This window comes from Cuculus canorus, chromosome 2, assembly GCF_017976375.1.
Source record: "Cuculus canorus isolate bCucCan1 chromosome 2, bCucCan1.pri, whole genome shotgun sequence".
Lineage (NCBI taxonomy): Eukaryota > Metazoa > Chordata > Aves > Cuculiformes > Cuculidae > Cuculus > Cuculus canorus.
In genome coordinates, this window is record NC_071402.1 from 66,629,289 (window position 1) to 66,653,704 (window position 24,416).

Genomic DNA, 24,416 nt, shown 5'->3' on the forward strand with positions numbered 1-24,416 from the left:
GCATTTGAGCATTTGTTCCCTACGCTTCAAAGGCTGCTAACACTTTTCAGGCAAAGAGTTTAATAAACTTAGTTGTACAAAGTGCCCACAGATTGGTCCCAATTAAATTAAATCCTAAAGATACTAATTTATGAAAGGAAAGATCCAAGGTATAATAATGATTAAATATATAACTTGTTTAAGAGCAACCCTTCTACTTTGAGCAACGTATTAATTCTGTAAAATAGTATTTTATATGTCAAGAGTTTTTTCTTTATATTATTAAAAAAATCAGCATAAAATGAGGGACGAGAAGTGACAACGGTCTAAATTGATTTTACCAATCTCCAGGCATACCTTTTACATTCCCAGACCTTTATTCATGTTATTATCTCGAAAACAGGAGGGAACAACTCACATCTTAGCTAAATCCTTGTTACAGCCTCAGAATCAGAGTGTGGCATTCTCCTTGAAAATTATGATTTGAAGCATAGTTGCTTAAAAATCTTTTATGAACCTTTGTCACATTTGGGACACTCAGAAAGCTTTGTAGTTCGAGCAGTTTCGGTAAGACCTATATTTTATGTGCCCTGCTAAGGTGATAAGCTGATAGGCTATTTCGAGATGATGATTACTTATTCTTTCACTAAAAGGGTTTTATTTTGTCTTCTTCAAAACACAAGAAAAACCAAATGACCCTGAAATGGTAATTTTAATAACAATTATGACCTTTTTTTATGCATGTAAATAATTTCCATAAATAAAAACACTTTATGTCCTGTTGCAAATGTGCATCTTACAGAGGACACATAGGGTTCTGACAACTTGATATGGTACCTCTAAAATGTTTCAACTGCTGTCTGAAAACAAAATACGTATATGTATATATATATATAATTACAGAAATTCGTACTCATGCTCTATTTAAGACATTCAAAATATTTTAATGAGTTCAGGGGAAAAAGCAGAATTAATTGGTAGATGTTGTGCTTCAAAATTTAAAATCAAATACCTACAGTTCTAGTATCCGCGTTGCTTTACTACTGTTCTGTCTGTCTCCTTTTTGTGTGTATCTAGGTAGAAGTTGTCTTTGAACCTGATGTTGATGCCCTATTTTATTAAAGCATGTAACTGACTAGAACGTGGACTTAGCTCACTGTTCCAATGGAAAAATAATGTACTATCTTAAGCATATTAAATCAGCAATAGCCACATACATATTAATGTTCTATGTTTTATTGACAAATATGGTTACATTACGTTGATAATGTTCTGGGGCATGCCTGAAATAAAAATAGGGCATCCTCTGACAAGTACATCGAGACTTTGAGAAGAGCCCAACTTTCATTAAAAATAAATCCAAGAGTTGACCTTTTCTTCAGTCTATGCTGGACAAAAACAGAAGTAATCTTACAGAGTGTTTATTAAAGAGACAAATATGTACACATGCAGAGCCTATTTGTTGACTACCATCACTCAGTATCTTAACAGTCACTTCCTTGGTTTCAGCAAACCAGTTCTGGAACAGACCACTGACAAGGAGGCAAAGGAGGAGCAGACAGACTACCCATCTTCAAAGTGGACTATATTTTGTTTTGATTTCTATACTTAGCACTGTCCCAAAGGACTATGTCTATGCCTGTATATAAAATGATTGGCTGTCTGCTCTCTGATCCCTGAGGACATGTGGCACAGCACAGTGCTTGTCCACGCAGTTGAAATCTCATCATTTCAAAAAGCAAAGTAGCACCATACCTGCTGCCTCTTGGTAATATTCTCTCAATTATTCAGTCCTCTGAAATATCTCCGAGTGCTGTCTGGAAAGGATGCAAGCCTGACCAAAGCAAAACCAATCTAGGGAGTGTTTGAGCCTGTGCTTTGGCTCTGCTCAGTTTGATAGGACAGTGGTAGCCAATCTGTATTTACTGCATTCATCAATACACACGGCTCACATCTTGCAAAGACGTTTACACAGGAAAGGCTTTTCAAAATTTTAAATAAGTTCAGAAAATTTCTGACTATATTGTATATATTATTTACATGGAAAGTGAATATAGATGTGAACAACAATCTATCTGTCTCTATCTTCTGTGCAGTGGATAGGTAAGTGTTGAAAAGAGAAATCGGTGTCTTTCCATCTATTGAGAAGTTATGATGTGTGGATTAAAACTTGCTATTTTGAGTCTTTCTCCATGGTGCTAAGCTACATAGTAAATGGATAGCTAACTGCTTTATAGTCTCCAGTGAACAGTTGCAGACCTAGGAGAGATTCCAAGAATTAAACTGATTAAAGGATTTCAAAAATCCATTAAATAGATTACATGACAAGTTGATCATTTAGAAATGTCATCTTGTGATTTTTTAATTTTAAATAATTATATTTTATTTAAAACATTAGTAGACAGAGAAAGCAGCAATTTAATGTGAAATTCAATAAGGTTTTAAGAAGATTTCTTAGAAGTATTCCTACCATTTAAAAAAGCCTGTGATACACAAAAATGACACAGGTAACACAGGTGCTTATGGTACTCTACGTGACATAATGCACGAGCAAACAAGCCAAGTACCTCCAATGAATTTAGATTTACTAATAGCCTAGCATGAGACCATTCATCAATTTCCTTGCTACGGTAGTTAAGTAATAATTCAATCAATTCCAAATGTGATCTTAAAGAATTGTTTTAATACTGTGTATCTTTACGTCCTGAAAAGATGCATGAAACCTACTTTCTGCCATAGCAGGTTGTGTGTGCTACCATCTACTTGCAGATATTTAATCTAGCAATTCTTTTTAGGCATCTTGAAGGATAAGGAAGCTTGTGTTCTCATTTAGAGCAAATTCACTAAATATCACTCCTTAAAGCTTGTTTTGGTTGCTTTGCCTAGGAGATCATATAGATGAAGAAGACTTGGATAGTCTACTAACTCTCCAAATAGTTCTTTCTCTGACTGTGGGGAAGATTTATAATCTGCTTTGGGAAGAATTTTGGGCTCCAGAGACTAGGCAGTACGTATTAGAGCTACAAAGGCTTAGTACTTTAAAAAAATCTTCTCAAACTTAGTCTCAGTGAACACACGAGTCTTTTGTTGGATTTTCAGTGCAGTTTGCTAGACTAAAGAACCACTTTCTCATTATGGTGACCCAAAGAGTATAAAGACACATGCTGCACAGGTCAATGCAAGTAACAGGTAATAAGATGTTACATGAAATGCGACTCCTCTGCAAGTGGTCCTCAGAATCACTTGTAAGATGGCAATTTGCACAGTGCTAAATATCACTGATTAACTGTTCTTTGTTTACTTTGTAAACATGGCCCTCTATATTGCTAATGCCTGCTCCTCATGAGCTTGCTTAAGTCAGGAGGGGTAGGGAAGGGCCTGCTCCACTTTTCTTCAGCTGTGTGAGTGAAAGCTGATTCTAAATTAAGACATAAATAACAGAAACTAAATATTCTGTTTCCCTTTTTCTAGACACTTGCTCTTTTCTTTTGATGTTTACTGTTACAATTACGTCAGGCAAAGAAATTCTCCTATATCTTCTCCCAGCATCTTGAAAACATCATCTATAATTATTTGTCGTGTGTAGCCTCACTTGAAATAAATGACATTTCATCTCGCAGTGGGCAAAGTTCATGTTCCGTGAATGTTAGCTTAAGAAGAAACTATGGAAAAAGCTGGAGAAATGTGCAAACTGAAAAGTAACATCAGGAGACATCGGGATCTGTACGGAAGACACTTGTTCCTCACAGTGATATTTAAACTAAGCACCATGGATTATCAACACGTTGTCTCTCCCTTTTTTTTTTAATAAAAAAATCTGGTGGTAATGTCGTTATTGTTCTCCTCATAATTTTGCTTCCCCCTGGACAGTTATCTTGGGAATAATGTGCAAACTGAGTAAAGCTGTCCAAGTTCCTGAGTAGTTGACTAGGACTTGGAAAACTTCCCTAGCCCTAAAGTGAACTTTTGTCTAGCTGTAGACTTCCTGCTGGATGTTTTAACCACATTTTCCCTTACGTAATGTACCTTTGGGTTTAATACACATGCCTGGACCTTTGGGAAGAGATACGTAAGAATTATACGCTCAAGCACCCATGCAACAGATGCAGAGTCTATAGGTATTGATAACCCACTGCCTCCTTCTACCGACCCCCTATTTTGTCTTTCTGCCAATTAAGTCTGCAGTACCTCAGGCTAAAATCTTAAGGCTTGAATAGAGCTCATCTTTGCCAATTGTCCTACTCTCCAAATGAAGTTATGTCGTGAAGTTCTAGTGGATTTCCCAAAATCTTTTCATTTCTAACACGTTTGTCTTTTTTTTCCTGTTGTTACTTGCCCTCTGAAATTTTCATTACAAAACCATAACTAAATAATTTTTTTTCCATTACAATGCCTTATGACTGTCTTGACTTCTCTTTAATAGTCAAATAAAACTTGATACTTAGACTTTCTAAAATTCTCTTAACAGTCTAGGAGATCAGTGGTGACCCTGCTGAAGAGAGAAATGTTGAGTTAAACACAGAGGAACGCTTGAGCTGAAGTAGTGCCATGGACCATTGGCTTTGGCAGCATATCTGAGTGAAGAAGTCTTGTCTCTCCGTCTCCCCATTCCCAGTTGCTCATTCCCACCCCTAGTGCTTATTCTGGACCTGGAATATTACATATTCCTTGGTTTAAAATACAGAAATATAGAGATTATATATTGAGATGGGAAATGGGAGAGAATGAATAATTAGAACAAACAAAAAGCAAAATGAAATTACAAATCTACAAACTCCAACAATACTTCTGTACACATGAAACACTAAGGTCTCTACAAGATGGAGTTCAGAAAAACATAACAAGGATATCTTAGAAAGTTCTAGAGAATTACACTAAAGCCTCCTGTTACTTTCTTCATGTGCAGATTGATGGAGGGTAAAGATGAGGATGATGAAACAAACACACTGGAATGAAATTTGAATGAAGGCCTGGTAACTTGGTTGGCCATCTTTGCGTTAGTAAAAGTGGGGTATATGACATCTGTCACTTGCTACATTTGCCTAGATGATCAACCCCTGTTTGTGTGTGCATGCATCTTCTGTGTGTCACAGCACTTCATTAACTTCTAACTTCATTACTGATTATGTTAAAAAGAAAGATGTGCTGCAAAGGCAGCATCTTTATTCAAAAGCGACCTTCATGCTTTCTGATTTATTAGTGTAATATAATATAAGGCAATATCACATAAACACAGCATATTTATCAAACACATCTTTCCAGTAACTTGCAATGAGCTTAAAAAAAAATGAATGCATATCTTTCATGCAAAGCCTTTGATACCAACCCACTAGCTTTTAAATAACACTGATGAAGGTACAGTGGATTTTGCTATGGCAGAACAAATTCTTCTTCCCAAATATTGTTGTTTGTTAACTATTTTGCCCTCTCACTTTCTTAACAGTCTATTTCTACTTAAAGTATTTTGAACATCAAATTCTGTCTTGGATATTTTTAGTCTATTCTTCAAATGATGAATGTAATGGATAGTTTCACCGACGTTGTGATGATGTAGAGATACGATATTGTATCGCATGGAATTTTTCCTGAGTGCTAATTAACTAAAATTCATTGTATGACAAGTATGATTTTTCCTTAAGGGAGAGAATTCACATCGTCTTGTATACACCATTTGTAGTACTTTGGCACAGTTAAAACTCTTACTTATAAAAGATGCCAAAACACCATACTGTAAGGTAAATCAAAGAAAGTATGCGGAAAAAGTAAAGTAACTTTGTACTAAATTTGGGACAGTTTAAGAGGAGTTATGACTTCAGTACTTCTTTTTACTGTAAGACATTGCACAAGTAATTCAATTATTTTTTTATTATAAGACCACCAATTCATTTCGTACTTAGTTAGTGTTTAACATTTCAGAATTGTATTTAATTTATCAACATACTAACAAAATATTTTCTGCTCTTCAGATGACGGTTTTCACCCTACGGTGGATGTATCTCAATTACTAATTGTTGTTGAGACCTTTACATGCTAAGCCACAGACCTATCAGACTTCACCCTGGCTGCTTCTATATTTATAAATAATGTTTGGCATATTTCTGACATCAGTTTCTCATTTGCAGTGTAAACTAATAACGTAAGATGGAATGGAAAGACAAAGAGATAATCCTCACTGACCCTTGGGGTCACCCTGCGCTTTGCTATAAAGATGAAAAGAAATGAGCTGCGGCTCAGCCCTTTAAATTAACAGCAAAAGATATCAAATCCTTAAACCATTTAACAACTTAATTTGACTTGGTTTTGTTTTTTCTTTTATTTCTTATGGGAGAAGGAAATGCGAGAGCCTGATTAGAGCGGGGTTCCAATTCTACCAGTCTTTGAACTACATTTGGAAGTATGGGCTCACTTAATATTTAAATCATTTTACTATGTATTCAGCAAGTTTACATATACTGCAATGCTTCAATAGAATCATTCTCTAATAAATTTTATGCATGCTACAGTTTAGCTCTAGATAGGATATTATTTTAGAACAGTGCTAATATTAATATTGCCAACAACCTCAATCTTTTAGATTGCTCTGCTTTTCCTATGGCTTCTTAAATGCAACTAGCAAAATACCCAGTGATTCTGCCACAGGAAATTGATATTTTATTGACAGATATTTTAATTTTTTCAGCCTTTTCACTGAGTCTTGGTTATGATTTAAGTAGCTAAAAATGTAGTTCTTTCTTCTCCTATCATATACTTGTATTATTGTTACACTGGCTTACTACTGTGATGATGCTAAGTGAAATTGCTCTATTTCTTCAATTTCTGTATGCAGTAAAAACATATTTTTGGATCCAACATGATCATTACTACACAGCATTAGATTATTATGTCACCAGTTTAGGACTGCTTTTGACTTCATTATAAAACCTGACAGGAAAATAAGATGGATTACATAGCTACCAGCTGAGCTAAAGTTTAAATTACTTTTCTGCATTCTAGTGAATGAAGCTTCCTCTCCCAAATTAAAAAAAAAAAAAACAAAACAAACACACCAATATTGGATCTAACAAAAATGTGAATAGCAGTGATAAAAGTAGTCAATATGAAATGTATATTGCATCTAGCAGTGGTATGAATTTCCAGCATGAAAAAGAGGCAGGTTTGAATATTGATCTTTTGAAGCTCCATTAGCTATATGCTGAGCATTGCTGACATCACAGATTGATGTCTCTTTAAACTGGGTCTCAGATTGAATCACTTGGGGAAAACAGCTATTGGCTTTGGATGTTTGTGCTGTTCAGCCACAGGAGAATGCTCTTTTTCTATTTCTCTCTCCCTCTGTACATCTGTTTGTCTGTGTCTGTCTTGAATACATGCACATTCACACACAGAGGCACACATATGCTGGTCCTTCTGTTTTAGGAAATACTGTCTTTATTTTTTCGTGTAAATATAAGTTTTCAAAGTTACACTTGTGTTTCTTTATTACACTGGTACCTTACAACATGATGTTCAAGTGAGATAAAGCTCTTCTCACTGATTTAAGGTATTGAGATAGTCTCCGGGAATGTCTAAAGGAATGAGTATCATCTTGTCTGTGGAGACCTTCATTTCACCTTGTAAAGTGAGGCGACCATAATAGTCTCCAGAGCAGTACTATAAGAATCAATAAAGACAAAGAAACCAAAATCCTTCTGAGGTGCTGTTGGTAGTGATGTGTGTCTGCGTACGTGCATGCCTGTATGCGTATGGATGAAGAGAGCTGGTTTCTGATGAAAAGGAATGCAAATTTAAAGACATTGATCAGCACTCATCTCCGTTCAACCTCATGCTCTCTGCTACATCAATACATTGGAAACATAATTTGTATCAGCAGTTGTTTCTTTAATTAAGATCTCTCCTAGATCTTTCTCATTGATTCATGCCATTAACTTATTGATCAGCTTGCTTATGCTGAGATGGCAGTTTTTGCTGAGAAAGGGTATCTCTCGGTTCACAATGTTGGTGCGCTACAAACATCTTGGCAACCACTGGGAAGACCAGAACTCTGCTTTGGCACTGCTTTAACAGTACACAGAGGCTTTCTTGGAGTAAGAAAATAAACCCCGAAGTAATCGGCCACCTTAGAATTTTGAAAACCTGCCCAAAAAAAGTCTTTTATGTGTTTTAAAACACTGCTGAAAAACTAAAGACAGCATACAGAAAATGTTATAGCAATGGGGTACGGGACATATCCAGTCTGTGCGTGTTAATACCTAATAACCAGAAACTAAATGACAGAATTTGAGCTAAAACGCAAGATACATTTAGGAATTATCTGAGAGTAACTGATGACTTGTTTAAGCAAACAGTTGGTAAAAAAATGTGATAATCAAGGCAGAATGAGTTTAAGGCTGGGTAAAAGTTGAATAAGGAACGTTCCAGAAGTATTTAATTGTAATTTTGCATATGTCGTCTCTTCATATGGTCCATTTATGTTAGTTCTTCATAAATACTGCAGCAAACAGGTTTATTGGTCAGTATGTTCATAGATATTGAATTTTATATGGATACTCAGAGTGTAAAATTGAATACTTGTAGCAAAAACTTGACTTGGGCAGAATGAATATCACACTACATAGTCTCTATCATCTCAGACAGTCAAGTAATTGATGCTGCACAAATTTCAAGTAGTTATGAATGGCTTATGCAAAATTCACAGGTGAATATTCAGGAAAATTGATTATTTAGATTTAAGTTTTTTCTCTGTCTCACGATTTTCTCTGTCTTCATGATGTCTTGCTAGAACTGAAGTGCAATGACTTTTTAAAATGTTGTCTTAGGAGGTTCAACAACTCAAGACAAGCAATAAGGAAAAGAGCATCATTAAGCTGGTACCTTTAACCCTAAATACAAGATGGAAGAGCACAGGGACAGATAAGATGCAGATGGCACTCATTAAAGTACCATGTCTAATATGTGACTTTTGGGGAATTCTTTAACCTCAAAGCAAAACACTTTAAAGTCATATTCAAGGTGACTAGCCAAGAAATGGCTGGGCTAATAAGTTTGTCGGGTTAAAGGACCACAAAATAGCAGAGTGTTGGCTGGACAATGTGGATGAATGTGTGGGAATACGGGAGATATGATGACGATAGCAGTGAGTAAAGAGTATTATTGACAGGAAGCGTTATAAAAGAGAATGTTCAAGAAATGATGATTTTTCTCGCAAACAAATGAAATTAGTATTAATACAATTAATAGAACAATTTCTAATGTTTCCTAAGAAACTAGTGTTTGAATTGAATTTACTTTCAATGACAGAATGTGACTTGTGACACTAGATGTTGCTTTCTAAAATATGGCACCTTCTCAAGAATAGAGGTGAATGATATACTCTGAACTCACACAAGGCACAACTCATGATTGGTCCCGGAAGAAGTCACAGAAGATTCAAAAGTGGCAAAGCCAGCAGCAACGCTCAGTTATTGAGAATTAGAGGCAGGGATGGTAAATTCTAGAGCCAGGCACTAGATCGAGGTAAAAAGGCAGTAAAACCAGGAAGCAGCGAGCACGGGGCACCTCCTGACTCCTGGAAGCAGCAGCTGCCATGTGATTCTATGATTCTATGACTCTATGATTCACTGTTGACAGGCCTTTGTAGCTGGGATGCTCTCTTTCAAATCTACCTCAGCAAGACACGGTAAGACACCAAAAAATGGTTTAGTAGTAACAGTGTCCATCTCTTCAGAGTTTTCCAGAAATACAATATGGAACGGGTGCTGTTTTGCATCAAGACCTTTATTCTTTCTTTGATTTATTCAGCACCAAACTGAAAATTGCTCCTGTTTTGCATGACACAGAAAATACTGTCAGCTATACCACATAATGTTCAAAAAATAACATTATGATCTTCCCAGAAACGGCATTCATCTCAGGGACGTTATACAAAGTGCTGTGTTGTGGGAGAAAGGATATGTAAAGAGAGGGTGAAGTGACAACTATATGGAAGGAAAAGTGTGAGCAAATGAAAATATCAGGCATGTAAGCTAAGACTGACCTTGTGTGGCTTTGAATAAGACAACCTGCATTTGTACAGGATATGACTTTCACAAACACTGTGCTCTCCTTTGAAAGCTTCCACAGCAGCTATATTAACCACATGAATATTAATGTAGCTATATAAGTAAAATGGGGAGAAATATGGCCTGTATTTCTCAGAACTCTGATTTCCTTTTAAAATATGTGTTTACTTAGAGATCCCTGTCCTGGCCATGACAGGTAGTACCTACAAACATGTCTGTCCAGAATCGGCAATACCTAAGAGCAGCCTTGAGTCTCTGAGGTCTAAAAGTTACAAGGTAGCTGGAGTTGTTTTGATTGTCCCCTGTGCAGCTTCCATTGGATTGGAAGCCATAAGACTCTTACTGCTCTTCTAACCTTGTTTCTACCAACTGCGTCTTCATAGCTGAGAGCTAGCAAGTAATGCAATGAGAAGTGAGTTGAAGGTACAGAGCACGCAAATGGTTGGCAGCTGTGTGCTTTTTGTCCACCTTATAGAAGAATGTGTGAGAGCACAGCTAAAATTCAAACAGTTTCAAAAACATGAGTGGCCATGAAATCCATGGTATTTGGTACATCTGGTGTGCAACAAACTGACAGAATTTATGGTACACTTTTCTGTAACAGAAAAAAACTTGTAATCTCTGTGCTTTAGAAGAATATACATCAGGAAAACTAACTCAGTCATAAATAAGTGGTCAGACATACACTGCACCCACTGCATTCTTTGCAGCAAGCTGGACCAAAACTATGTTTACATTCAGACGTTATCAGTAGAAAATCTATTTGTTGCTTTCTTTAATATAGCTCAACTGCCAAAAACATAAAAGAATTGTTCAGTATTGAGGAATTAGAAAATCAGCTGAATATTGTAGCTGAAATTGTCAGAAGTGAAATAATTTGGCTTTTCCTTGGCTAGGATGAGTCCTGAATTTGACCTAAACTCAGCTATTTCTCTACTTGATTAAAAGCTTTAAGGTAAATTCTAGGATAGGTGAATGAGATATGAAGATTCCTTTGCCAGATTTAGGTGATGTTTGGGGGACTTACTGTCGATTTCAGTGAGCACAGCATTTGTCTATTATTTTAGTTAGTCTACAAATAACATAAGACAAGATTCAATCAAATAGTTCACATTTTCAAGGTTGTTTTCAGAAGGGGTGGTAACCTGGCATAGATTATATCAAAATTAATTTAGCTGACTGGCAGATTTTCCTCAGCAGTCTGAAGTAAGAGTGAATATGAATCACAGTTTTCATCAGACTCCTTTCTAATCCATTTAGTTAATTTGGTACTTGAACTGCATTTAGACAAGTTGTTATGTTCTGTTACAAAGTTCGGTTATAAAGAAGAAAATACTAGATACTGTCTACTCAGGGGCTCATGGAATATAGCAAGAAAAATAGAAGCAGACTGAGGATCCTTTAAGATGATGGACGATGGGTTCATTATTTAGTATTTAGTATTTTGGGCATACAGGGAAATTTTATACTATTTGAAGGATAGCCTGATCTGCAAGCTGCACAGGATAGTCATCTCGAGTAGAGACATACTAATTTTGATGGACAAAAGAATGTCCTAGTAAGAGAAGTCTGTGGGGGCTGGCTTGCTTAAGCTTACTTTGTATACTCTTTGTCTAGTGATTGAAAAAGTAGAATAATTTTGTAAAATTAAGAGACTAGATCTTCACTGCTGGAGTGAAGATTGGGTTTCTTATTGGTTGCCATACACTGAGTTTGAAAGTAAAACACTTTAACATAGATAAATATTACAGGAGTAAGAATATATATTTTTTCTTATTCTTAGAAGTGACACACTTAAAAAAATCAAAGTTATGGATGATGTCTAGACAATGTTATTAACCCTATATTGGTTTTGTAAATCTAGCCAAACATTGGGAACACACTATTAGAACTCTTCTTGTGTAACTAATGTTAAGTATTGTACTGTTGTGATCATTTGAACTGAATACAGTATAAAGTAAACTGTTATTTTTATATAAGGAAATAAAAACATATGACAAATTACTGAATATTGAGGCACATGCTGTGACCGTTCAGCTGTGGTTTTCTTGTAGGAAGAAGATTTTATTTTGCTAAAATTGATACCATCTTTCTAATGCAGTGACAATGACTTCAGAGAAGAAGGACTTTTATGTTTTTGAATCAATGGAATTTATAAAGATACAATTATCTTTGAAATTCCTTATTGACTTTTCTAGAAGTTTAGCCTGTATTTTATTGGGAACTGAGAGCAGTTGCGAAGATTGATTAATTTTGCTGTATCTGACACTGCCCCAGAAGAACTGTAACTGGCAGAAAGGTTGGCATTCATCTTAGTTAACTTAGATGTTCACAGCATAAACCTTGACACAGAGTTGTCTAGGCTTCCTTTAAATCAGTACTTTACAGTCATTCTTTGTAAACCATAAAGAGAATTTAAACTACTACTTTCAATACAGGTATCTACAGGAGTCTAAAGGCAACGATCTGTGAGAATAAATTAGATGTTGTGAGTGGTGGAAGTTTAGTGGAATGCATGGATCACTGCAAAAATTAGTAAAAAGATAAATCCTTTGAGCATTAGGAAAAAAATGAACACAATTTCTGTTTCAGAAATTCTCTAAAATGCAAGCTTTTGAAGGTTGAGAGAGTACTTGTCAATGTATCTTTAAAAATTTAACCATGTGGTACCACATGGTTGTCTTTGTACCACGTGCCCCAAATTTATTTTTTTCATGCTCCTCCCTAGGCAAGCAGTTACTGAAATTGGCAGGGAAACATCAGTGGGCTAGATGCACATTTTCTTTCACGTTGTGCCCTGCCCCATTCATATTTATACACGAAAATGTGGGGTGGGGGATAATGCAAATTATCTTTCTGTGGGCTACAAGAATTTTCTATATGAAAATATCGATCAAAAACCTGAGAGAAGACTGTCAGTGTATTTAAAAGGCAGTGGACCAGTTTTATAGCTACAGGATCTTCTATTCCATCTATAGGTGCCTGGAAGCTTTACCTTATTGAAAGTGAAGTCCTAGAGACTAAAGGACACTCATCAGCTGAAAAGTGCTTCTGGGAAAGTTTGTGCTCTGCATAGGGCATTTGAAAGCATCTTACCAGCTGTGGGAAGGTGGACAGGATACAGGTCAGTATGACGTAAGCTAAAAAGGAATATCATTTCAGCAATGTTTAAAGGATGGTTTCCTCTAAAAATGATTTCTCCTCACCTACTAAAAATACAGTGTTAAAAAGTCATCTGTTCATTGGTGTTACTCCCAGGAAATCACAGCTGGGTAATATTCAAAGATGACCTTCTTCAAGCTCAGGAACAATGCATGCCAATAATGAAGCAGTCAAGAAAAAATGCCAGGAGACTTGCAAGGATGAACAAATTGCTCCTGGACCAAGTCAAACACAGAAAGGAAGTGTACAAAGTGTGGAAGCAACCACAGGTAGCCTGGGAAGAATATAGAGAAGTTGTTCCAGCAACCAGGGATCAGGTTAGAAAATCTAAAGTTCTGATGTAGGAGATGATGCTACAAATCCAACCAGCTCTAAGACCTTTAACTAATTCCAACCTGCTCCTTAATGAGAGGGAAGGTAAGCATGACAGTATAATGCCATTGTTCTTTCTTTACACATTCTGAATTTTAGGTTACACAATTCTTGTTATATGTGTGTGGTGGCTTGTGCTGGGCTTGAATTTCACTATTTTTTTTTATTAGGAAAAATAGCTGAGGGTATTTCCTGTGACTGCTTTTAAAAAGACAATACTTGACTACTTTTTTTAAAATGTAGGATATTTCCTTTATATTGTTTTTCAACAATGCGAAAATATCAGGCGTGAAAATATTAAGCTTCTGTAGTTTGGATGAACAAATGGATAGAGCTAAACATAGTTTTATCTATTTATTTTTCAAGACAAATAGATTTATTTTTTTAATTTAAGGGAGCATATATGAACTACATGTGTTTTACTCTGCCATATTAGGAGTAGTATCTTGTGCATGCATTTCCTTGCTTTGCATATATTTTGGTCAGATTGACAGATATTAAGGTCAAAGTTTCTTATTATACTTGAATTTATCTAATTCTAGTTAAAAGGATATGGGTAGACAGCACTTTCGAGTTTATTACTATCTTATTTTCTATGAGTAATTAGTGTTTTGCATTTTTTTAATGGTCTTCTAAATTAAAATGGTAAGGTGTGGTATTTAGAACTCTTTAGGATATTAGATTCTGCTGTGATGCCTCTTTGCCCTCAGATGTTAAAGTCTCCTCTTTATATTTCATGCGTCCTTTTGAGAAACCATATATTCTTTATGACATTCATCATACAAACAAAAAGAAGGTTGCAGAAGCCAAACGACTTTTCCTTTTATTACTGCAGACAACCATAAGCAGTACAACAACTCTTGACCAAGTTTTGTTTTCAGTATAGAAGTAAGCCTGAAGAATTCTAGAATTTTTAAATTAATAATTTAACAGCAAAGGGTGAAAAATACTTCTTCTTTTGTCCTTCTCCGAATGTTTGATTACTCTTGTTAAAATCCAGACCCTCAGTTCCTTGGTTTTTTAATCTGGCTGAGGCAATGACAAACAAGGAAGACACTTTTGGGAGGTGGGCTGGAGAGGTGTAGAATAAATTAACAGCTATGTAAATTGCACAAGTTCATTATGTATGAGAAGTAATTTGTTTAATTGTAAATTTCAGTGAACTCTGTGGGCAAGATAAGGCTTTAAAATGATAGCATGTGACGAGGTTTGGAAATTTCTAGATATGGGGCTAACTCTAGCTCTCAGAGTGTTCTTATTCAGACACAACAACCTATAAATGTCTGCCTTTGGGCCATGGAGGGCTTTGTTGTGATGCACTGCTTCAGTTTTCAAAGGGACTGTAGAAAATATTTCCAAAAATGTAATTTGTGTCTAGGAATAAGACTGACTTCCACAAGGACTGCATGAAATTTCTGAAGATATCTAAATTTAAAAAAATATAATTAAATAATCAAGTCCTTCTGATCTTATGACGACACTATTGTTCAGCTAAAGAATATACCAGAATAAGACAAAGATCTGGAAAAAGTATAAAATTTTTATCTCACTAAATATGATTAATACATTTTCTTCCAGCAAGGCTTCTGAGTGAGCCACTCAGAATGGATCTAACCATTCCGTCAAACCATCTTGCAGTGCAAGGTCACATGAATATTACTTGATCTCAAAAATAACCTAAACAAAAGAGTTTACATTTACGAAATAATGATATAAGCTGTCACAGAAATGCAAAACAGTAAACATGAAGTGGCTTTCCAGAGTAGTATTTATCTATTCAAAATAATTGCAGCCAGGCTATTCAACATTATGCTGTCTAAAAATGTTTTTATCCCACCTATTTGTAATTGGGTAAATAATGGTTAATGGGAGCACAATATCTGGAAGTTCTGGCTGTACACATAAAGACAGACAATGGCCAAGACGATGACTTTTGGTGAGGTCTTATCAGCATGTTAAGACATCCTCTTGAAAAAAAAGACAAAAACATTGCATCATCTTGAATGAATGAATAAATAGGGTTTTTTGTGGATCAACACAGCAAGAATGGCTTAAGCTGTAGGTTATACAGATAGAAGTTACTGAGTGTTTTAACTGTTAGGTGTGAAGAATATTTAGTAGAAGACAGGAAGCAAATGAAAGATCTGTTTCTGTCATAACTTCAAAGAATAAAACTCATTAAATGGCTTCTCAATAAATCCATATCTATATAAATGAATATCTCATGAAGTTTATACAATCACTGTAACTTGAGACCCCTTGCTGAAATGATCTTAAATTGGAACCACAATTTCTACTGAGGAAGCACGCAAATTTTCAAAGGAGAGTGAGATACAGGCTTCAGAGTTATGGGTGCTCAAATATTCTTAATTTAAAACACAGTGGAGTTATCATTCAACTATAATGTTATCTTGCCCTGCAGTTCTTTTATGTATCTAACCATCACTATAGTGAATGCAGCATTTCATCAAGATAGTTACAGAGCTGGACTTCAATACGTCTTTGTTTCTTTGTGATGATTTATTTGGAAAATATTGTATTTGGCATTAGTAAGAATAGAAACATGCTTTGCATCTTAAACTGAAAACTAAAACCCCAACTGTGCAAACACTTAGGCAGGTGTTCATTTTTGTGCATTATTAATATCCCTTTGCAGAATTCAAGACTTGAATATTCCACTTTTGTTGTCTTTGTACACAAAACTTTTTGCTTTGATTGTAGGGTTGAGTTTCTTTTGTTCAAGTTTTCATACGTTTTATGAAAGTATGTCCTTTAGTAGATTTCCTTAAACTTTTCTTTTTATGTCATCTTTCCTATGTTACAGTGTATCCCTTACAATATTTTAGTTGGTTTCCTTTGCAACTCGACTTGATATCAAAAGTTGAGACATGCTATATTTACTATGTGTCATGAACATAAGGTAAGTGCCACACAGCATCACACTAAATGTTTACTTAATGCTGCAGGATTTGTACCCACTATCACTAGGACTGGGTATCGCCCATGGTGACTGGTCTACACTCAGTGTGTTCATCCCATTGTACGGCTGTGGGTGGTATGTCACCTACATTAGGGATCCTGTAGCTGCACAAGTGGACACGCTGTAACAGATCTCTGTAAAGTGCCATTGGAGAAGCCTTGTAAAATGGAGAAAATCTCACTAAATAGTAAAGGAATGCTGCTATTCAGTCTTATTTGGGGATTTTTTTTTGTGTGTGTGGTATTTTTGATGGATCCTCTTACTCAAAATCCATCAACCAATCTGATACCACTGGAACCTGTGAAGTGTTAACTCTTAACCTCATCCTTTTGGAAGATGACTTAAAATGGGTAAAAGGATGTGTGTTATGTGGAGAAGGGGGATATATATTTAAAAAAAATATATAATGGTGTGATAGGGATAAGGGATGCGGGGGAGCTGATGGTTTAAATCTCCATGGGCCTCGGAATCGAGCCTGTTTCAGTCAGATTGTGGCCCTGCTAACAAATCCAATAGCAGCTAATCTGATCATCTGCTCTCTAGTTTTCATGCTGTGTTTTCTTCAGAGTTCCCTCTCCTAGTTCCAGTCTGTGACAGTGTGATAAGACACAAGAAATTTAGTCATCATTGCTGCTGTAAAGGAGCTCAGAGAAGGGATTATGATATTCCATAACCCTTACATTAGACACGGACAGGGGCAGCCACTGCTGTGATTACAGGCCTGAACACTGCTGTTATTTTTCCCACCTCCCTCAAGTTATTCATTAATTTATTTATTTTTATTTTTATTTTATTTCTTTAATTTCTTTTTTTTTTTCAGAGAATGCTTTAAAAGATTAGCTGAGAAATAGTCACCATCACAATCATCATCCTAAATCTCGTTGTGCAGAATGCAGAAGTTGTGCAGCTCAGAAGGTTGTTACACTTCTAACCAGCATGGACAAGATAACTGTCAAGCAAGTTATCAAAAACACTCATCCACTATTCAGTCATTATTAGGAAATTCAAACAGTGTAAGCTGAACAAATCAACATAGAATACAGAGAGGATGCCACAGGGAACACTGATTTGGGAAAAATATATCTTACTGCTGAGGCAAGTCAGAGATTAGGTTGCTTTTCCTCTGTTCTGCACATGGCAATATTTGTGATGAAAATATTATTTGCAATACCTCTTGCCTCTAGTTATCAAGCAGGTTTGCAGTGCTGTTACTGAAGGAATAATTACACTTGTGTTAATTGACATTCCAGCACCAAGTCTTTTTGCCTGATCCATGACTCTTATGCCCATAAAGAAGTGTTTTCTTCAAAAAAACCAAGTAGAGCTTTTTCAAATAGCAAAGTCACAAATTAAAAAAAAAAAGAGGTGACGATGAAAGTTGGATTGCCCACTCTCATAGAAGTAATAAAATGATCTGGAAATAATCTGTTCTGTTGTTTGTTTGCTTTAAAAGCAAGAAGTGGGAGAATTTTTAAATTGGCTTAAGCTGTTGGCTAAAGATTGTTTCTTGCATTTCAAAAGGAATCCCTGTCACTGGCATTATTTGTTTCGCAGCACTTTATAAGGAAAGGTACTGTATGGAAATGTAAGCCATATGCCTGAGCCCAAAGAAAGGCAAGGCAGTACGTGAAGCAATGGGCAGAGTCACAGTGCTCAGCTGGGATGTTCTGTGTGTCTGCACACATGTGGTGTGCAGTGCTGCTCTGCTCTGCTAGGACTCAGGAAGATCCAGAAATAGCTGTATGACAGTTACTGGACTGGTTCAATAACTGCTTCTGGGACAGTATAAGACAATTTCATTGCACGTGAACTATCTGACATGACATGCCTAGTCACCACCAAACTCTGAGCAAGGAGGAAAGGTTTTAATTACAGCAGTGAAAGGCATATCTTTAGACTTCTCTGTGGCTCCATGCAGGACCAAAAGCGGTGCCTGTTGTGAGCACTGGACCTCTATTATGTACCATACGATTTAGGTTACGTTTGGCTTTCGCCTGCAAGTGAAGGTCAGCTGGGAAATCTTGAGAGCTTTGATAGCAGTGGAAGCTGCTGGCTTGCTGTTTGGTGAGAGATTTTTGAGATTTTCAGAGGGGATTTTGACTCAGTTTCTAAAACATTAGTCATCTACCACATACAGAGACTGAGACTTCAACTCCCGCATAAGTTCAGAGGAGAATGTGTTTAATGTATATGTGTTTAACTGTAAAGTACTTAAAATATGGCAATGTAAATATTATGTTAATACATTATATTTGAATATGTGTAATCATGATGAAGAGAGGAACTTCGAGGGACATATTATCATAAGTAATTCCTACCAAAAAAATTTGTTCAAAATTTAATCAAAGTATTCCAAATACAGTTTGCTATATTTGATGCTATTTATAATGGTTTCTGTGCTCATTAATTTTCTTTTTAATTGGAAGATTTATGTGTACTATCGCTTTGAAAGTTGACTGGAAACTATTAATTCTGACTTATCAAAGTTTTGCATACAGTTAATGTAAGGTTTAACCCAGCACTCTTTTCTGGAGGCAGCTAATGCTTACTTTTAAGCAAAATTTCTGCGCATCTTTTCACAGAGTATTTTTGTTGAGACACAGACAGAACAAAGGTAACAGAGAGGCATACATATCATTGCCTAGCACTCACTTGTCCCTTGACAAACACAGCTGGATTTCTTTAGCCTTTTTACAGAGAGTATTGAAAGATTAAATATTACCACAGAATAAAAATTCCCCAGTAAAAGTAAGCTGTGAGAGAAAAACTATGCAACCTCTTCTAAAATATAAATAAAAATTGACAGATGGCTAAGACTGATAAAAAAATTCCCTAATATTTTATGATATTTTGTATTAGGAGATTCAGCACACCTTGTGTGCAGAGATGACGAGATAAACAATGATAGGTTTTGCTATGTAGGTATGCAATCACCCTTAGAAAAAGGAAAAAAAGGAACAACAGCCACAAAAATTCCACCCTCCAACATGTTCTTCTGCATTTTGAACTTCTAGTTGAAATTGATTTCCTTGACTGTGCCTTAGACATTTTAATTTGATGAAAAACATTTGACATGTCTTAAGCACATTTTCTTGTATTGCCCCACCATCTCAGATACTGCTGACATCCGCAAACAAAGTGATTCAGCACAGCAGAGAAGTATTCACTCAGTCTAGCCCAATAAGATGAATGATAACTGTATTTTTGGTTGGTTGTTTTTGATATTTTGCTTTCCTCTAGTTAAGTGAAAATTTGTTACAGAACAATACATCCAGAAGACTTTGATATGAAGAGGCCTTATTTGGCCTTGAGCTAATCAAATTGAGAACTCACCCTGTCAAAGGTCAAGGTTGTAGACTACTTCCTGTTTCCTTTAAAACTAAAAGAAACATAAAAAGATCCCAAACTTTTGAGCCATCACCATGGGGATTTCAGAAGATGACTGAGGCTGGAACAAAGCGTACCCTTTCGCTTCTGGGTATCAGGAAAGACTTTAATGGTATCACGACATTGATCATTGAATTCAAGGTCACAGTCGTGTCAGTGTTAATGAATTCCAAATATGATTCCACAAAATATTAGTATACAGCAGATAGGAAGCAGTACATCCTAGAAATGCTTTTAGACATTATTTATAACAACCTGTAATAAAGTTTTCTGTTATCCACCAATGGCAAATTCAGACAATTTTTTCTTTCATGTCATGTGAAACGACATAAAAAACCAGAATACTTAAACTCTATGCAGATTTTTTACATTCATCACTGTTTTAAGGAAATTGTATAAATTTCTTGAACATACGATTATAAATTTCTGGAGAAGTTATCTAATCCTGACTAAGTAAAATATTGATAACCTGTGATCTGAAAAGATTTTCTGTCTTTGCCAATTTTCTCAGTCTGTAGTCAATTCACATTTCTTTGCACATATTCAAAGTCAGATGAAATTAGGGCAGAGCTGTCTCTGCGAAGCCCACAGTGACAGAGATGTCCCCAGCTGCAGGAATTTGCAGTTGTGAATGCCTCTTTTCTCTGTCCACTATAAATATTTCAGTAGGTCATGAAAAGAGCCAGCTACACAATTCATGATTATAATGCACTGGAGTTAGTTTGATTTCCATTGGCAAAGAATAAGCCAACATTTTTTTTAAAAAAAATCATTGTTTTGAAATATGCATTACATGTATTTTAGTTCTTTAAAGAACATATTTTTCAAAAGTCTTTATCAAAGGGATTTTCTTTTTTCATAACTGAACTAGAATTAGAAATGCAGCAAACTTCAATGAGATTCATAATCCCACTTAGAACCTTTACTTATTTGTAGTATCTGTCTCTATCAGTGTTAAAACCAAATACTTCTTACATATTGCGGTGCAAGTGAGCAATGCTATTCAAGATCTAAGATTCAGACCTTTAGTTTAGTGGTAGTCTAAGCAATGTTCCATATAAAAAATGAAAAAACTCTTGGCCGTGACAGAAGATTGAATTCTGTTTTTTTCTGAAATATGGCAAGCAGAGACCAAGCCAAGGTGGTAGCAGACATTTCCCTGCGCTTCTACACATCGCTGCAAGAGCTCAGAGCTTCTGACAGTGCCCATGCAGTACGAATAAAAGATAGCAATCTAGAGAACACAGAGAGGAACAGATCTGTTAGACATCTCGTCTGAAAACAAACTCTATAGAAGTCTTCTCCACCAAGTTCTATCAGATACAGCCTCATTGGTGAAGCTTTCCCAGCAACCAGAGTCAGAACAATAATAACCAAAGCCAAGTGGTGATGTTGTAATTGCTATATAATCTGGGTTCCAGCAGACCAAAAAGTACACATAACGTGGTAGTTAAAAGTTTCTACTGAAATATAACATTAAACTAATTATTTAATCTAATTCTTAGATACTTTCAATAATTTCCTGTTATTTTATTTTGCACTCTGGCAAACACTTATCAGAAAGCTTTTCTTTCTACAAGGCTAACAGAATCAGGCTCTGTCAGCTTACTACAGCGTCTCTTCATAGCTCTAGAGCATCTTAAATATGTGAAGACTGGAATAATGAGAGAGAAGTTAAGCATTTTGCACTGTTTGTGAATAAAGCACCTGGTTTTCCCATGCAATTTTTTCATTATTAACTTCATATAAATACTTCACAGAATTGTAGAAGCATTGGAAGAGACCTCTAAATATCATCTACTTCCAACACCCCTGCCAAGGACAGGGACATTTTTCACTAGATCAGGCTGCTGAAAGACCCATTCCACCTGAATTTGAACTCTTCCAATGATGCAGCATCCATCTACAGCTTCTCCGGGCTACCTGTTCCAGTGTCTCACCACTCTCATCATAAACAATTTCTTCCTTATGTCCAATCCAGATTTATTCCCTTTCAGTTTAAAACTGTTGCCCCTCTTCACATCTTTGGTAGAAAGACAGCTTTAGTAGAAAGTCTCTCCACATCTTCTAAATCCCCTTTATACATCAAAAGGAATCAATAAGGTCTCCCTGGAGCCTTCCTTTCCCCAGGGAAAAAAAAAAAAAAAAAATTAAAAATATGATCTCATAGAATACCCAGATAGGAAACTAATTAACCAGTTTGGAGGCTGAAAAATTAGTACAGTAACATACTTCAACAACTATCAGACAATTTGGTATAAGGTGCTCAGTTGAGCTGGCAGTGCTGAGAAATCAAGAGAGGAGGGAGGATGTAGTCTGCCATTTTTTAGAGCAGGTCTAAGACATTAATATATTATAGCAAATCACCACTACCTTCTTGAATATGACATCTTTACTTTGAGGTTCCTTCTGCCTGTATTTCCTCTTGTTCCTCTTGTGGGCAAATGCATATTTTGAGCAGACCTTAATAGATTTGATGTTTACAAACATTTGATATGTTTGTAAATCAAGAAATATTTGCATTTTCACTAATATAAAATTACTACTTAAGCTTTCCCTTTATTGCAAAATAATTTATATAAATATTTAATGATCAGAAACTATTCACGTTATGACTAGATGGAATAAACATCACAAGTAACGAGGCAAGTGTAGGTGTGTCCATGTCTGGAGGAATTTTTTTCCTAAACCAGAAAAATGCCTTGAATCCATGCTGTGTAGTGAGGAAGGCTGTGGCAACTGCTTTTCTTATTGTCTTAAGGTTACGTTAGTTAAGGAATTTGTGTACACCAGTACTGTATAATTTTTTTAATATTAATATACCTTCTTTTTAAAAATGTGTCACAAGCACGATAGGTCACAGCTATTAGATAATAAGCCTTCATAGAGTAATTTTCATATGGGGAACAATATCTCCGGACCAGGGCGTTTGATAGCTGTCCTGTGGTAAAAGGAGTCTCCGTTGCAGGAGTTCTTGCAGCAGCATATTTAGCTGGACTGGGATTGTTCCTCAATCTATTGTTTATGCTCAAATGGCTATGCTCTTACTTGGCTCCTCTGGCCTTAACTACATACAAAACACCTGTTAAGTATCCTAACAACATAGAAAGGACTGTTTCAGATGCTATCCATGTAGCAATAGTTTCTATTGAATATTTAGTTTCCGTGTCTTATCTGTGAACAATTTGATCACTTCTGCTGAAGGAATCACAGAGGGCAGTCTTTTGGACACTCCACCTGCACTAATAACCAGCACATTTAAGTGTACTAATCCAAAGTGACACAGCAGGAGCTGCCTTGAGAATTTCTAGAACTGACTGAAAATTACCATCTGAGTTTCTGTAACAGTCAAATACAGAATAGAAAATCTTCTGCCTATCATCTAGCTTCAAGTTGATTCACAGTCCAAATCCAGTCTGTTGTCTCACCTATATAGGCAGCTAATATCTCACATGCATGGTGACTGAATTAATGATTCAAGTGAGCTGAATCAGTATACAGGCAAATCCCTGCTTCTCAGCTACACCCAAATTATAGCTAAAAAATGAACTTGATTTTCATACATTCATCTTTAAGTCCTGTACCTGTTGATGCACTAAGATTGGTATTGTTCAGACTGGAATGTGTAAGAATATGTTCTGAGTCCTTACTTACATTTCATTAAATATGTCTCCTTAAAGAAAAAAAAATAATGTCTGAACAGGAGCCAAGCTCAAAGAAGTGAGAAAGCTGTGTTGCCCAAACCAATGCAAACTGACACATTTGACATAGCTTGACAGAGGTAGCACCTACAAAAGTATCGGCATATTCCGAACAAGGAGCATGGCTGTAGAGCAGAGCAGAGGCATGCTTCAGAAAGCACACAGGAATGACCTGTGAAGCTGAAGAGAGGCATATGTAAGCAAACTGGAAAAGTATTAGGAAGATTCCAAAAGGGAAAACTCTATCACAAGCTATTTCTTCTATAGAGATTGGAAGAGAAGACATAGACAGAAAAGTCTCTGAGCTAATGATCCTTGCCATTGCATAGAAGAGGTGTTTAGTGTTCTTTTGTAAAAGAACACTAAACAGTAGAGAGGTTTCTGCTGTTTGATATAATCATAGAATCACTAGGTTGCAAAAGACCTTTGAGATCATCAAGCCCAACCATACTTGTCCACTACTAAATCATATCCCTGAGCACCCCATCTACCCATCTTTTAAATACCTCCAGGGATGGTGACTCAACCACTTCCCTGGGCAGCCTCTGCCAGTGCTTGATAAACCATTCATTAAAGAAATTTTTCCTAATGTCCAATCTGAAAGTCCCTTGCGCAGCTTTAAACCATTCCCTCTCATCCTATCACCTATCACTTGGGAGAAGAGACCAATATTCACCTCTCTACAACCTCCTTTCAGGTAGTTGTAGACAGTGATAATATATCCCCTCAGCCTCCTCTTCTCCAGGCTAGACAACCCCAGCTCCCTCAGCCACTCTT